We start from the raw sequence: 10,516 nt of genomic DNA, 5'->3' as shown, positions 1-10,516 counted from the left end.
CTTCTCAAGCTGACCTTTGAATTTTTCTGTTCAGCTCTTGGACCTCCTCACTTCTTCCATTTGCTTTAGCATCTCTGTGCTGGAGAGCAAATTTCAGTGTCATCCATTTTGTTCTTTTTCTTCTTTCTTGTCTTCTTAATGACTTTTTGCTTTCTTCCTGTTATGATGTTCTTGATGTCATCCCACAACTCTTCTGCTCTTAGGTCTTTAATGTTTAATGTATCAGATCTGTTAGAAATTATGCTGGGGATCACATGATAGAATTCTGCAAAATCAATGATTTGTTCATTTCAAATACCTTCTGTAGACAGCATAAGAAACGATTATAACATGGACCTCACCAGATGGAATGCACAGAAATCAAATGGACTACATCTGTGGAAAGAGATGATGGAAAAGCTCCATTTCATCAGTGAAAACAAGACCAGGTGCAGATTGTGGAACAGACCATCAATTATTCATATGCAAATTCAAGCTGAATCTCAAGAAAATGAAAACATGTCCACAAGAGCCAAAATATGACCTTGAATATATCCCATCTGAATTTAGAGCTCATTTGAAGAACAGAGTTGATGCACATTGCTGTTACGTACTGTTAAGTCTGTTCCAGCTTTTAGTGACCGTATGCACAACAGAACGAAACTCTGCCCAGTCCTGCTTCATCTTTATAATTGCTGGTACTGGTAGCGTAGTGGTTACAAATCGGGCTGTGAACTGTAAGGTCAGCAGTTCGAAACTACCAGCAGTTCCACGGGAGAAAGATGAGGCATTCTGCTCCCGTAAAGATTTACAGCCTCGGAAACCCTGTGCAGGGTCGCTATGAGTCGGAACCGACTCCACGGCACTTAACAACAACAACAACAATGCTTGAGCCTGTCGCTGCCGCCTCTGTGCCTATCCATCTCGCTGGGGTTCTCCCTCTTTTTTGTTGACCTTCCACTTTACCAAGCATGATGTCCTTCTCCAGGGACTAGTCCCTCCTGATAATATGTCCAAAGTATGAGACACTAAGTCTAGCTAACTTGGCTTTTAAGCAGCGATCTGGTTGCAACAACACAGATTTGAACAGTAGCTTTATATCCATGGGACTTTTTATTGAGAGGTTGGTGTGTAAAGCAGTGAAAGTGAGCTGAATCCCCAGTTTGGTCCAACACCAAATCAAAGATAAAGGGACAGCACCCTTGGGCAGACAGAGATGACATTTTCACATAAAAGATCTGAGCAATAAAAAATGATCTTCTTGAGAATAAAGGGAAATCGTGGAGAGCACTTTGTTTTCATTCCCACAACAATCAGAGGAGGCAGGTTCTGTTATTTTCTTTATTTTTACATTTTTATTGTGGTTTGGGAGAAAGGTTACAGGGCAAGTTAGTTTTCCATCCAACAATTTATACACATTTTCTTTCATAACATTGGTTGCAGTTCCCTCATCAATGTAATGCCAATTCCTCTCTGGGTTCCCAATTCCATTCATCCTTCTTTCCTGCTTCTTCCTGCATTCTGAGCTTCATTTTCAGGCACATGCTATCCTTTTGATATCATCTGGTTAACTGTTTGGAGATGCACGTTCCTCATGAGTGTTACTGTTCACTCCACAGGCCTATCTGCAAGGTGGTCCCTGGGAGTGTGTTCAGTTCCAGGTTTGAAAGGTGTGTGAGGGGCATAGATTAGGGGGGTTTGCCAGTCTCTTTTGTATGATTTCAAATTATGTCCTACATTTTTCTCCCATTCTATCCAGAATCTTCTTTGGTCCTGATCCTAGCAGTAGGTAGTGGTAGCCAGGCACCAGCTAGCTCTTAAGTCCTCATGGTAATGGAAGCTGTAATCCACTTGGTCTGTTAGGCCTTTGGACTAATTGTTACCTTGAGTCTTTAATTTTCTTCACTCCTTTTTTATCTTGATGGAGAGAGTCCAATAGTGCATCCTAGATGGACACTTGCTAGCTTAAGGCTCCAGTCACTACTCACCAAAATAGGCCATAGAACATTGTCATTGTAGACTATATTATTGGACTATATTGATTTAGCTGTACCCTGAGACTGTGGTCCTAAACCCACAAACCCAGTGACTCTTCTCCATAAGGTGTTTGCTTATGGGTAAGAAGTTTCATACCTTTGACCCAGTTTGCTCTACAGCACATCCAAATACATACATAGAAATAGCCTTAGCCAAACCTGTATATGCTCAAGGGTGCATCCCCTTCTGCTTACACAAACCTATACAGTTTGCACATCTACCTATATATCTACTTGTAGATTGATTGTTATCACTGATACTGCAGGATTATGTATGTAATGGTATTTACCTCTGATGGCTATAACTCTTGTATACCTCTCAATGTTCTCCTTTGCCTTGGTGATACTGTCCTCACCTCCCATTTATTGTATATTGCCTTTCCCTTGACCCAAGCACTGGACTGCAAAGTCAGTTTGAACCACAAGGTCAGCAGTTCGAGCTCACCAGCTGCTCCTCAGAAACCCTATACTGGGTAACTATGGGTCAGAACCAACTCGGTGGCACTTAACAACACCTATCTAGTTACTAATATTTCCTCTCATACCCTTCCACCTCTGGTAACTGTCAAAGAAGGTTTCTTTCTGTGGGTAAATCTTTTCTTGACTTTTTATAGTAATGGTCTCTTATAATATTTGTCCTTTTGTGGTTGACTTATTTCACTTAGCATAATGTCCAACAAAACTGAAAATAGGGAACCAAAGACATCAACCTATAAATGATGACAACTATTAAGCAAAAAAAAAAATGGGAGACAATAAACAGTGTAAATTACATAACTTCTAAAAGGAGAGGAAGTCAAAATAGAACAGACTGTTTTAAACTTAGGAAGATAAACATTGGTACAGGGAAACCACAAAGAAAATTAATAAACCTTCTAAAATAAGAAGAAAATCTAAGATCTCACTAACACAAAATCAACAGGAAAATGAACTTGGCACAGAAAAATATACAGAACAAAAAAATCATCAACACCACCAAAAAAGCCGACAACAAAATGACAGCAGAAAATTTATATCTATTAAAGTTACACTGAATGTAAATGGATTCAATATATTAGTCAAGAGACAGAGTGGCAGAATGGATAAGAAAACATCAGTGTGTTGCCTACAAGACTCACCTTAGATATAAAGATTAAGATAAACTAAAAATCAAAAGGGGAAAAACACATGAAGCAAACAGCAACCAGAAAAGAACAGGAGTGACAATTTTAATTTCTGATGAAATAGACTTCAAGGGGAAAACTAGCATAAGGGGTGAGGAAGCGTATTTGTAATGGTTAAATTGTTCATCCAGCAAGAGTATATAACCATAATAAACCTCCACACACTCAATGAAAGAACTCCAACACACATAAATTCAACATTAATAAATTGAAAAGAGAAATAGAAAACTCCATGATAATAGTAGGAGATTTAAACGCACCACTTTTGATAGAGGACAGAACAACTGGAAAGAAACTCAAGGAAGATCCAGAAGATCTAAACAGCACAATTCAATTTGCTTGATCTTATAGACTTACACAGAAAACGCCATCCAAGAAAAGCGCAATACACATTGTTTTCCAATGTACATGGAACGTTCTCCAGAATAGATCATATGTCAGGCCACAAAATAAGTTTCAATAAATTAAATAACATTGAAATACTATAAAGCATCTTCTCAGATCACAGTGCTATAAAATTAGAAATTAATAATAGGAAGAACAAGGAAAAATCAATTCTATCGAAACTGAATAACTCTCTGCTTTCAAAATTACTGGAAAGCGACCCTGTAATGTTTCCAAGGAGCAGCTGGTGAGTTTGAACCTCCAACCTTTTTGGTTCAAACTGACCTTGAGGTTGAGTCCTTATCATATGGCACCACACCAGTACTCCAGAATAAATAAAATGGAAAGTTAAAAATTCCTGTAATCAAATGAGAGTAAAAATACAGCATACCAAAATCTTTGGGATGCAGCAAAAGCACTCAGAGGTCAATTTATAGCAATAACTGCACACATCAAAGAAGAAGAAAGACCCCAAATCAGCACCTTAATCCAATTACTCCAACAATTAGAAAAAGAACAGCAAAATAAGCCTACAGCCACTACAAAAAAGAAATAATAAAGATCAGATGAGAAAGAAATGAAACAAAAACTGTATTAAAAGAATTAACAAGACTAGAAGTTAATTCTTGCTATTTCATTTTAAGTTGAGTCAAATGAAGACAGAAAGTCTGTGTTTTCCTAAGGTTACTCATTAACAAGTAGTGAAGTTCTGAATACAACTTAATAGTCAGCAAAGCAATTTCAGTGGTGAGATTTACCACTTTACTGAGTGTTGTCTCTAGGGTGTCAGTCTATATATCCTATAACTCTACAGTTAACGTTGGTACCATAGCAACATCTGGATGAAGATCAAGAAAATACTGTCATTGACCTGAGTAGGAACAAGGAGAAACTTGGGAGATGAGATAATCACTGTTCAAGTTTTTATTTGCCATTGTTTTGCTTTCTTTCTTGTTCCATCAAGATGGAACCGACTCTCTGGCTTTGCGGAGTACGTAGGATAAAATGAAATAGAAGCATCGTGATTTCCTTAGGTTGCTTTCTTGGCAGAAACGAAATCTGCTATTCATATGGCAAGCCTCATATCTGTGTGAGAACCTTATTTTGAATTAAAGCAAACTCCTCAGCCTCTGATCCTTCAATAAAGAAAGTTCAGCTTGCTGTTTCTATAATACCTACAACCACTCCAGTCTGCTGAGAGAGATGGAAACTGAGAAAAGGCTGTTTATGTGGGATTGAGCTATTTGGAAGCGAAGTCCTAACTGCAGTCTGAAGTCAACTGTCAACACTGTGTTGTAAGTCAGGAATCAAAATGATGTGCTCTGCTCTGCTTCCCAGACAAGTGCCTGTTTTTCATCATTCTGGAGGCATCTCAAAGCCTTTGCAAGTTGAGGACACAGTACTGTAAGACTGCTTCAGTCTCAGGCAGTTTGTGAGCTTCAGGTCCAGAGAGACTGTAAAGACTTACTGAGCTGGGTTAGAGCTCCAGAACTCTACATTCTGATCCACTTACTCATATTATTTAGAACCACAAAAACACTATCCCAAAGAGATAGGGGCATTCTTTTGCTTAGACTTCCCTGAGAAAAGATTCTATTACTTTCCTCACTGTCAAAAATTCTTCCTTACATCAATCTAACTATCTCTTGGGCTAGATAAAGAATTGATAAACTCTGTATGCAGAGCCTGCTGCTTTCTCTCTATGTGTGTATACTTCAGCTGATCCTTCTTAGCTTTACTAAGATAGAAAATAACATGTAGACACTAGCATTATAGCATAATAGGAATGTGTATTCAGTGCCCAGTATATAGTTCTTGAGCCACTATTCTTTATGCAACTCTGTCATGGCCTTCCCTGGTCCTGAAATAACACTGAGAATTAATCTTAAGCAGTGGTCACCTACATAGCAGATAGATTGACTAGTCAGCTAATTATTTATCTGCCAGAAAATCTAGGTATCTATTATTGCTGCCCTTTAAAGCATAGGACATGGATGAACTCTCTCTTTAATTGCTGAATCTGGAAGTCATTGAAAGCATAAGTCTTAGTAATTATGACGTTTTGAAGCCTGTTCTCAGTGCTATGGATCCTGGTGGCACAGTGGTTAAAGAACTTGTATGCTATCCAAAAGGTCAGCAGTTGGAACCTACCAGCCTTGCTGCAGGAGAAAGATAAGATGTGGCCCAGATTTACAGCCTTGGGCACTTCGACTTTGCCCTGTGTTGCTGTTACGTGCCATTGAGTCGGTTCTGTCTTCTCATAGCTAAAATGGCTATTATTATTAAGTGCCAGAGAGTTGTTTCCAACTCATGACCACCCTGTATAGGGTTTCCAAGGAATGGCTGGTGAGTTTGAACTGCCGACCTTGGACTCAACTAGACAGCAACAGGTTTGCTTTTTGTTTTTTTAAGGACCATGACTGGTTGGTGGTTATGTGCCGTGGATTCAGTTCCGACTCATAGCGACCCTGTGCAGGGTATCCAAGGCTATAAATCTTTATAGGAGCAGAACGCCTCATCTTTCTTCTATGGAACAGCTGGTAGTTTCGAACTGCTGACCTTGAGGTTTGCAGCCCAATTTGTAACCACTGGACTACCAGAACATGAGAATACTTGACTATAGTATCTGTAGTATTGCCTGTAACTATGTCATTTTGGTGTGGTGCTGTAGGATAAGCAATGGACCACATGGTTGGTTTGAACCCATCAGTCACTCCTCAGGAATCCTATAGAAGGTGAATATGAGTTGGAACCAACTCTATGGTACTTAATAACAATAGACGTTTTAGGGAGTACAAAAGTATTCTCAGTAACAATTTTATCAGCCTTTCTGGGGAATATACATCTGCTTTGAATGATGCCCCTTAACACAGACCTTGATTTCCAAGGTTATACTTCAAAGGATCCCACTGTTCTTTTGTGAAAGGTATTTCTTTTTAATACTTGGTTAAAGGACAACTGGGCTCCAGCTGAGCTATTTAACTTAGAAAATCTGTGCGCCAAGCTCTGCAAGTGTGCCACTTTTCTGCAGTAGTTTATCAGTTCTCTCTTTTTATATTAGAATGGCATTAAGAAGAAATGATCTCTTGATAGGAACTTTGCCATACCGATGAGTTCATAGTAACCCCAGCTTAGTGAATGATGAATTCTTTATTATAGAATTCATGATTTTATTTTTGTCATGATTGATGATCAAAAATAAACGGTATTATCCAACATAGTGTGGCAGACTTTGGAATCACACAGACCTAATTTTAGAGAGTAACTCAGCACTTTGAATTAGATTACATCATATGGCAATGAAGTTTGTATAGGTTAAAAAAATGGTTGAATAACTAGCATTTTCATATGATCTAATTTTATACATCTGTGATCATGAATATATTTCTTAATCTCTCTGTGCTTCATTAGCTCAACTAAAAAAAATAAGGTTAATAATGTCTCCCAGAAATGTTAGAAGGATTGAATGAGATAGAATATCCAAAGCTCCTACCATAATGCCTGGCACATAATAGGCACACAGTGAATGCTGTCTTTGTGGTTATTGACACTACAAATGGTTTTATGGTCTCAATCTATCAATTATATAAAATTTCATTTTGAGAAAAAGAAGAGAAACGAAAATGAGAACACTACAGATTTAAAAAATATTATCTCCTGTTTAAAATAATAATGCTTACATGTTGTTAAGTGCCATCTTCTCAGTGCCATCAAATCGATTCCAACTCACAGGGTGGTCAAACAATATCTCACTACCTGAATTAGATGTTAAACTTAGAGAGCATTAAGTTGGATGTAATTCTTTCTCTCTCTTTTTTTTTAAGGACTCTCAAATCAGGTTTTTAGTAATATTATTTAGAGAGAGAAAAAAAAGTGCTACACTCTGAGCAGAGTAAGTTACTATGAAGTAAATTGTCTCAGAACACTCTGCAAATCAAAAGGCTGAGACTTATTCAAGAGCAAGTTCTAAAATCTGACTGCAGAAGCTCACCACAGGAAATCGCCTCATTGTGTTTCATAAATACTTTATATCAGTTAGCATTTTTAACTCTCTCCAAATCACTAATCCATCTTTTTGCCCAGATGTGACATTATTGAGTCAATTTAGCCTAAAGAGCCCTCTCGTTTATTACCAGTGACTTTCTTGTTATTAAGCGAGCTGAGAAGGCTTTGATATGCCCTCTAAGATCATATGTGGCCTCTGCTACTTTTAATGATCATTGCCCCTGCAGACTTAGTGTGTCTGCTCATTTATATAATGAGAAGAATCCACATGTACTGTACAGGACATTCAATTCCCTGCATAATATGAATGAATATTAAACATTGGAGTCTGAAAAGAATCTGTTGAAATTCCATTAATATTTATAGCCAGTCTGTGGGACTAGGGGAATTCTTCAGTATAAAATATTCCAAATTCGTATTTGCAAGAGTGAAGCATCCTTGAATTAAAAGTATAGTTTTCCTCACTGAAATAGATTTCTATTATAAATATACCTAGTGAATTCTGTGTTGCTGTTCTTGTTGTTGCTACATATTCTTACATTATTTAACAGAGTCAGAAAGATAATTTTTGACCCTTGAGCTCAGTTAAAACTAATCTACTACTCTGTGTTTTTTTTTATTTTAAAGACAGCTTATGTGTTCTCTTTCTACTGTATTCATGATAGTGGTTTCTCAGTAGTAGCTAACAGTATCATAAAGATTGTAGTCTTTTTTAAGAATTTCTGTCAAAATACCCAGATACAATAATTTCTTTTCTATCAAAATATAACAGGAAGAGTAATTTCATGGGTCTCATTGGTAAAGAAGATACGAATGCCCACAGAAAATCAATGCATTTCCTCTACAAATGGGTCACAGATATTTTGACACTATCATAAATAAAAAATTCACCATCTGATTAGTCTCAAATTCTTCAAATTCAACATTTTATAATGTCAGGACAGAAACTTCTCTTTAATGAGCCAAATGAACTAGAGCAAATCTTTCTGTCAAATCTTCCAGCCCAGAGCATTATATCACCCATTCACAGAATCCCTTTGAACAGTTACAAATCGAAACCTGAACCCAGTTATGCAACTGCAGTGATAAAGCAATAGTCTTAGGGGGTAACCAGTATGCTGTCTCAAGGGGAAAACCTTACCCAATTGTGGAAAAGAGTCCAATCATAAAACCACTTAACACACAAAATTTCATATGGGGCATGCTGCTGAGTAGGCCAAACTAACGATGTATAATCAAGGGTGGCTGCTGTTGCTGGTGTATTGGAAAAGTGGAGCATTTTAGAGGACTATCATCATAAGAAAACCAGGGCTTTCTTACACACTGCGGAAGGAGAACTCCAGTGAGGTCCTGAAAAACCAAGAGCGAGTTAGAACAAATCTTCTGCTCTAGGGACCTGGGTAAGACCCAATTAAAGGACTATTGAAACCCTTCCATTTTTGCTTTTGGCAATGAAAATAAAAGCTGTAACAGGCTGAAAAACTCCTTGTGTTCCAGGATAAATACATGTTTTCTTAAAGCTTGGGAGGTCTTAGCCAAAGAAAAAACTTCTCCCAAGCAGTTCCTGAAATATATACAACCCCACTAAATGTACTCTTTTTCATTGGATGGTAGAATCTGTAAAACTTTTTAAAGAAATAATGCATGAGACATAGAAGAAACATTATTCCAGCTCTTGGCAGATACCAGAATTTGGAATACATTTGTGAGAGGTGTTCTTTTTGACAAATTAAGACCAAACTTAGTTTGCTATTATGTTCAGTTCTGGGACTTGGTTATGCACCTTCCAAAATTTGAATTTGTCATTCCTCCCATCTTCTCCATTTCTGAAAATTGAGCCACTAATCTCCCAATTCCTTCAACCAAAAATTAAGGATCATCTTTGGTTCATTCCTCCCCTTTGCCCCAACATCTAGTCAATCACCATATCATACTGGTTTGGGCTTAAAAAACAGACTTTGAACTTACTTCTCTTCATTGCCACTGTTATTTCCTAATCCAAGGTATTTCTTTTTTTTGACCTTGCCATACTTTCCCTCTCCAGTTTATTCCTCACACAGCTAATACTCCAGGTTGAATTGTTTCCCCAAAAGATATTCTCCCCTGTCAGTTTGTCATACGGTGGTGGCTTGTGTGTTGCTGTGATTCTGAAACCTATACCACCAGTATTTTAAATATCAACAGCTTCACCCATGGTGGACAGGTTTCTGATGAGATGCCAGACTGACAGATTAGGAAGAAGGAGAGACAGATTACTTCTGAATATTTAATCACTGAAAATGTTATGAATGCTGTTAGGTAGCACTAGAATATTGAATATTGAATATTGAAGCATGATGGAGAGCACCAGAATATTGTCAGACATAAGTGCCAGAAAATGAACCCCTCAGGTTGGAAGACACTCAACATATGACTGAGGAAAGCATGCCTCCTCAAAGTAGAGTTAGCCATGATGACACAAAACTAGTATAGCCTTTGGGACCTTCATTTGCTGATTGAGCACAGCTCAAAATGAGGAGAAACAGCTGTAAACATCCACTAATAATCAGAAGATGGAATGTGCTAATTATGAATTTAAGAAATTTGAAAAATTGTCAAAAATGAAATGGAAGAGGACTTCCGGCACTTCCCTGACCAGGCAGATAAGGTAGGGCAATCTCGGGGAAAAGGAGCGTAATCACACATAAGTAAACCTCTGTCTAGCAGCCAGCCAGCCTTTGAACAAACATAAGATCTTATATTTCAACATTCTGAACTCGTTTTTTTAAAAGATCAAATTGCTGAGGAATTACAGGCATTTTAAGCTTTTGCCTGCCTGCACACAGCTCCCGCTTCCGCGCCTGTGCCGTCGAGTGCCTCTGCCCCTGCAGACCTTGGAATGCAGGGCTAGAGCAACCCCACTTAGATGGCTGCATTTCCAGAGAAAAGGAAGCATAAACTAACAAAGCC

General features: G+C 38.0%; 1 protein-coding gene across 1 annotated transcript in view; it reads left to right on the top strand.

Moving 5' to 3' along the window:
- The window catches only part of RNLS (renalase, FAD-dependent amine oxidase), a 400,690-nt gene that overhangs the window by 347,241 nt on the left and 42,933 nt on the right, over positions 1 to 10,516 (top strand). The gene's annotated exons all lie outside the window — the stretch shown is intronic.

Source organism: Chrysochloris asiatica, unplaced genomic scaffold, assembly GCF_000296735.1.
Source record: "Chrysochloris asiatica unplaced genomic scaffold, ChrAsi1.0 scaffold00003, whole genome shotgun sequence".
Taxonomy (NCBI): domain Eukaryota; kingdom Metazoa; phylum Chordata; class Mammalia; order Afrosoricida; family Chrysochloridae; genus Chrysochloris; species Chrysochloris asiatica.
The sequence above is the reverse complement of the archived record's forward strand: the minus strand, read 5'-3'. Positions and strand labels throughout refer to the sequence as shown.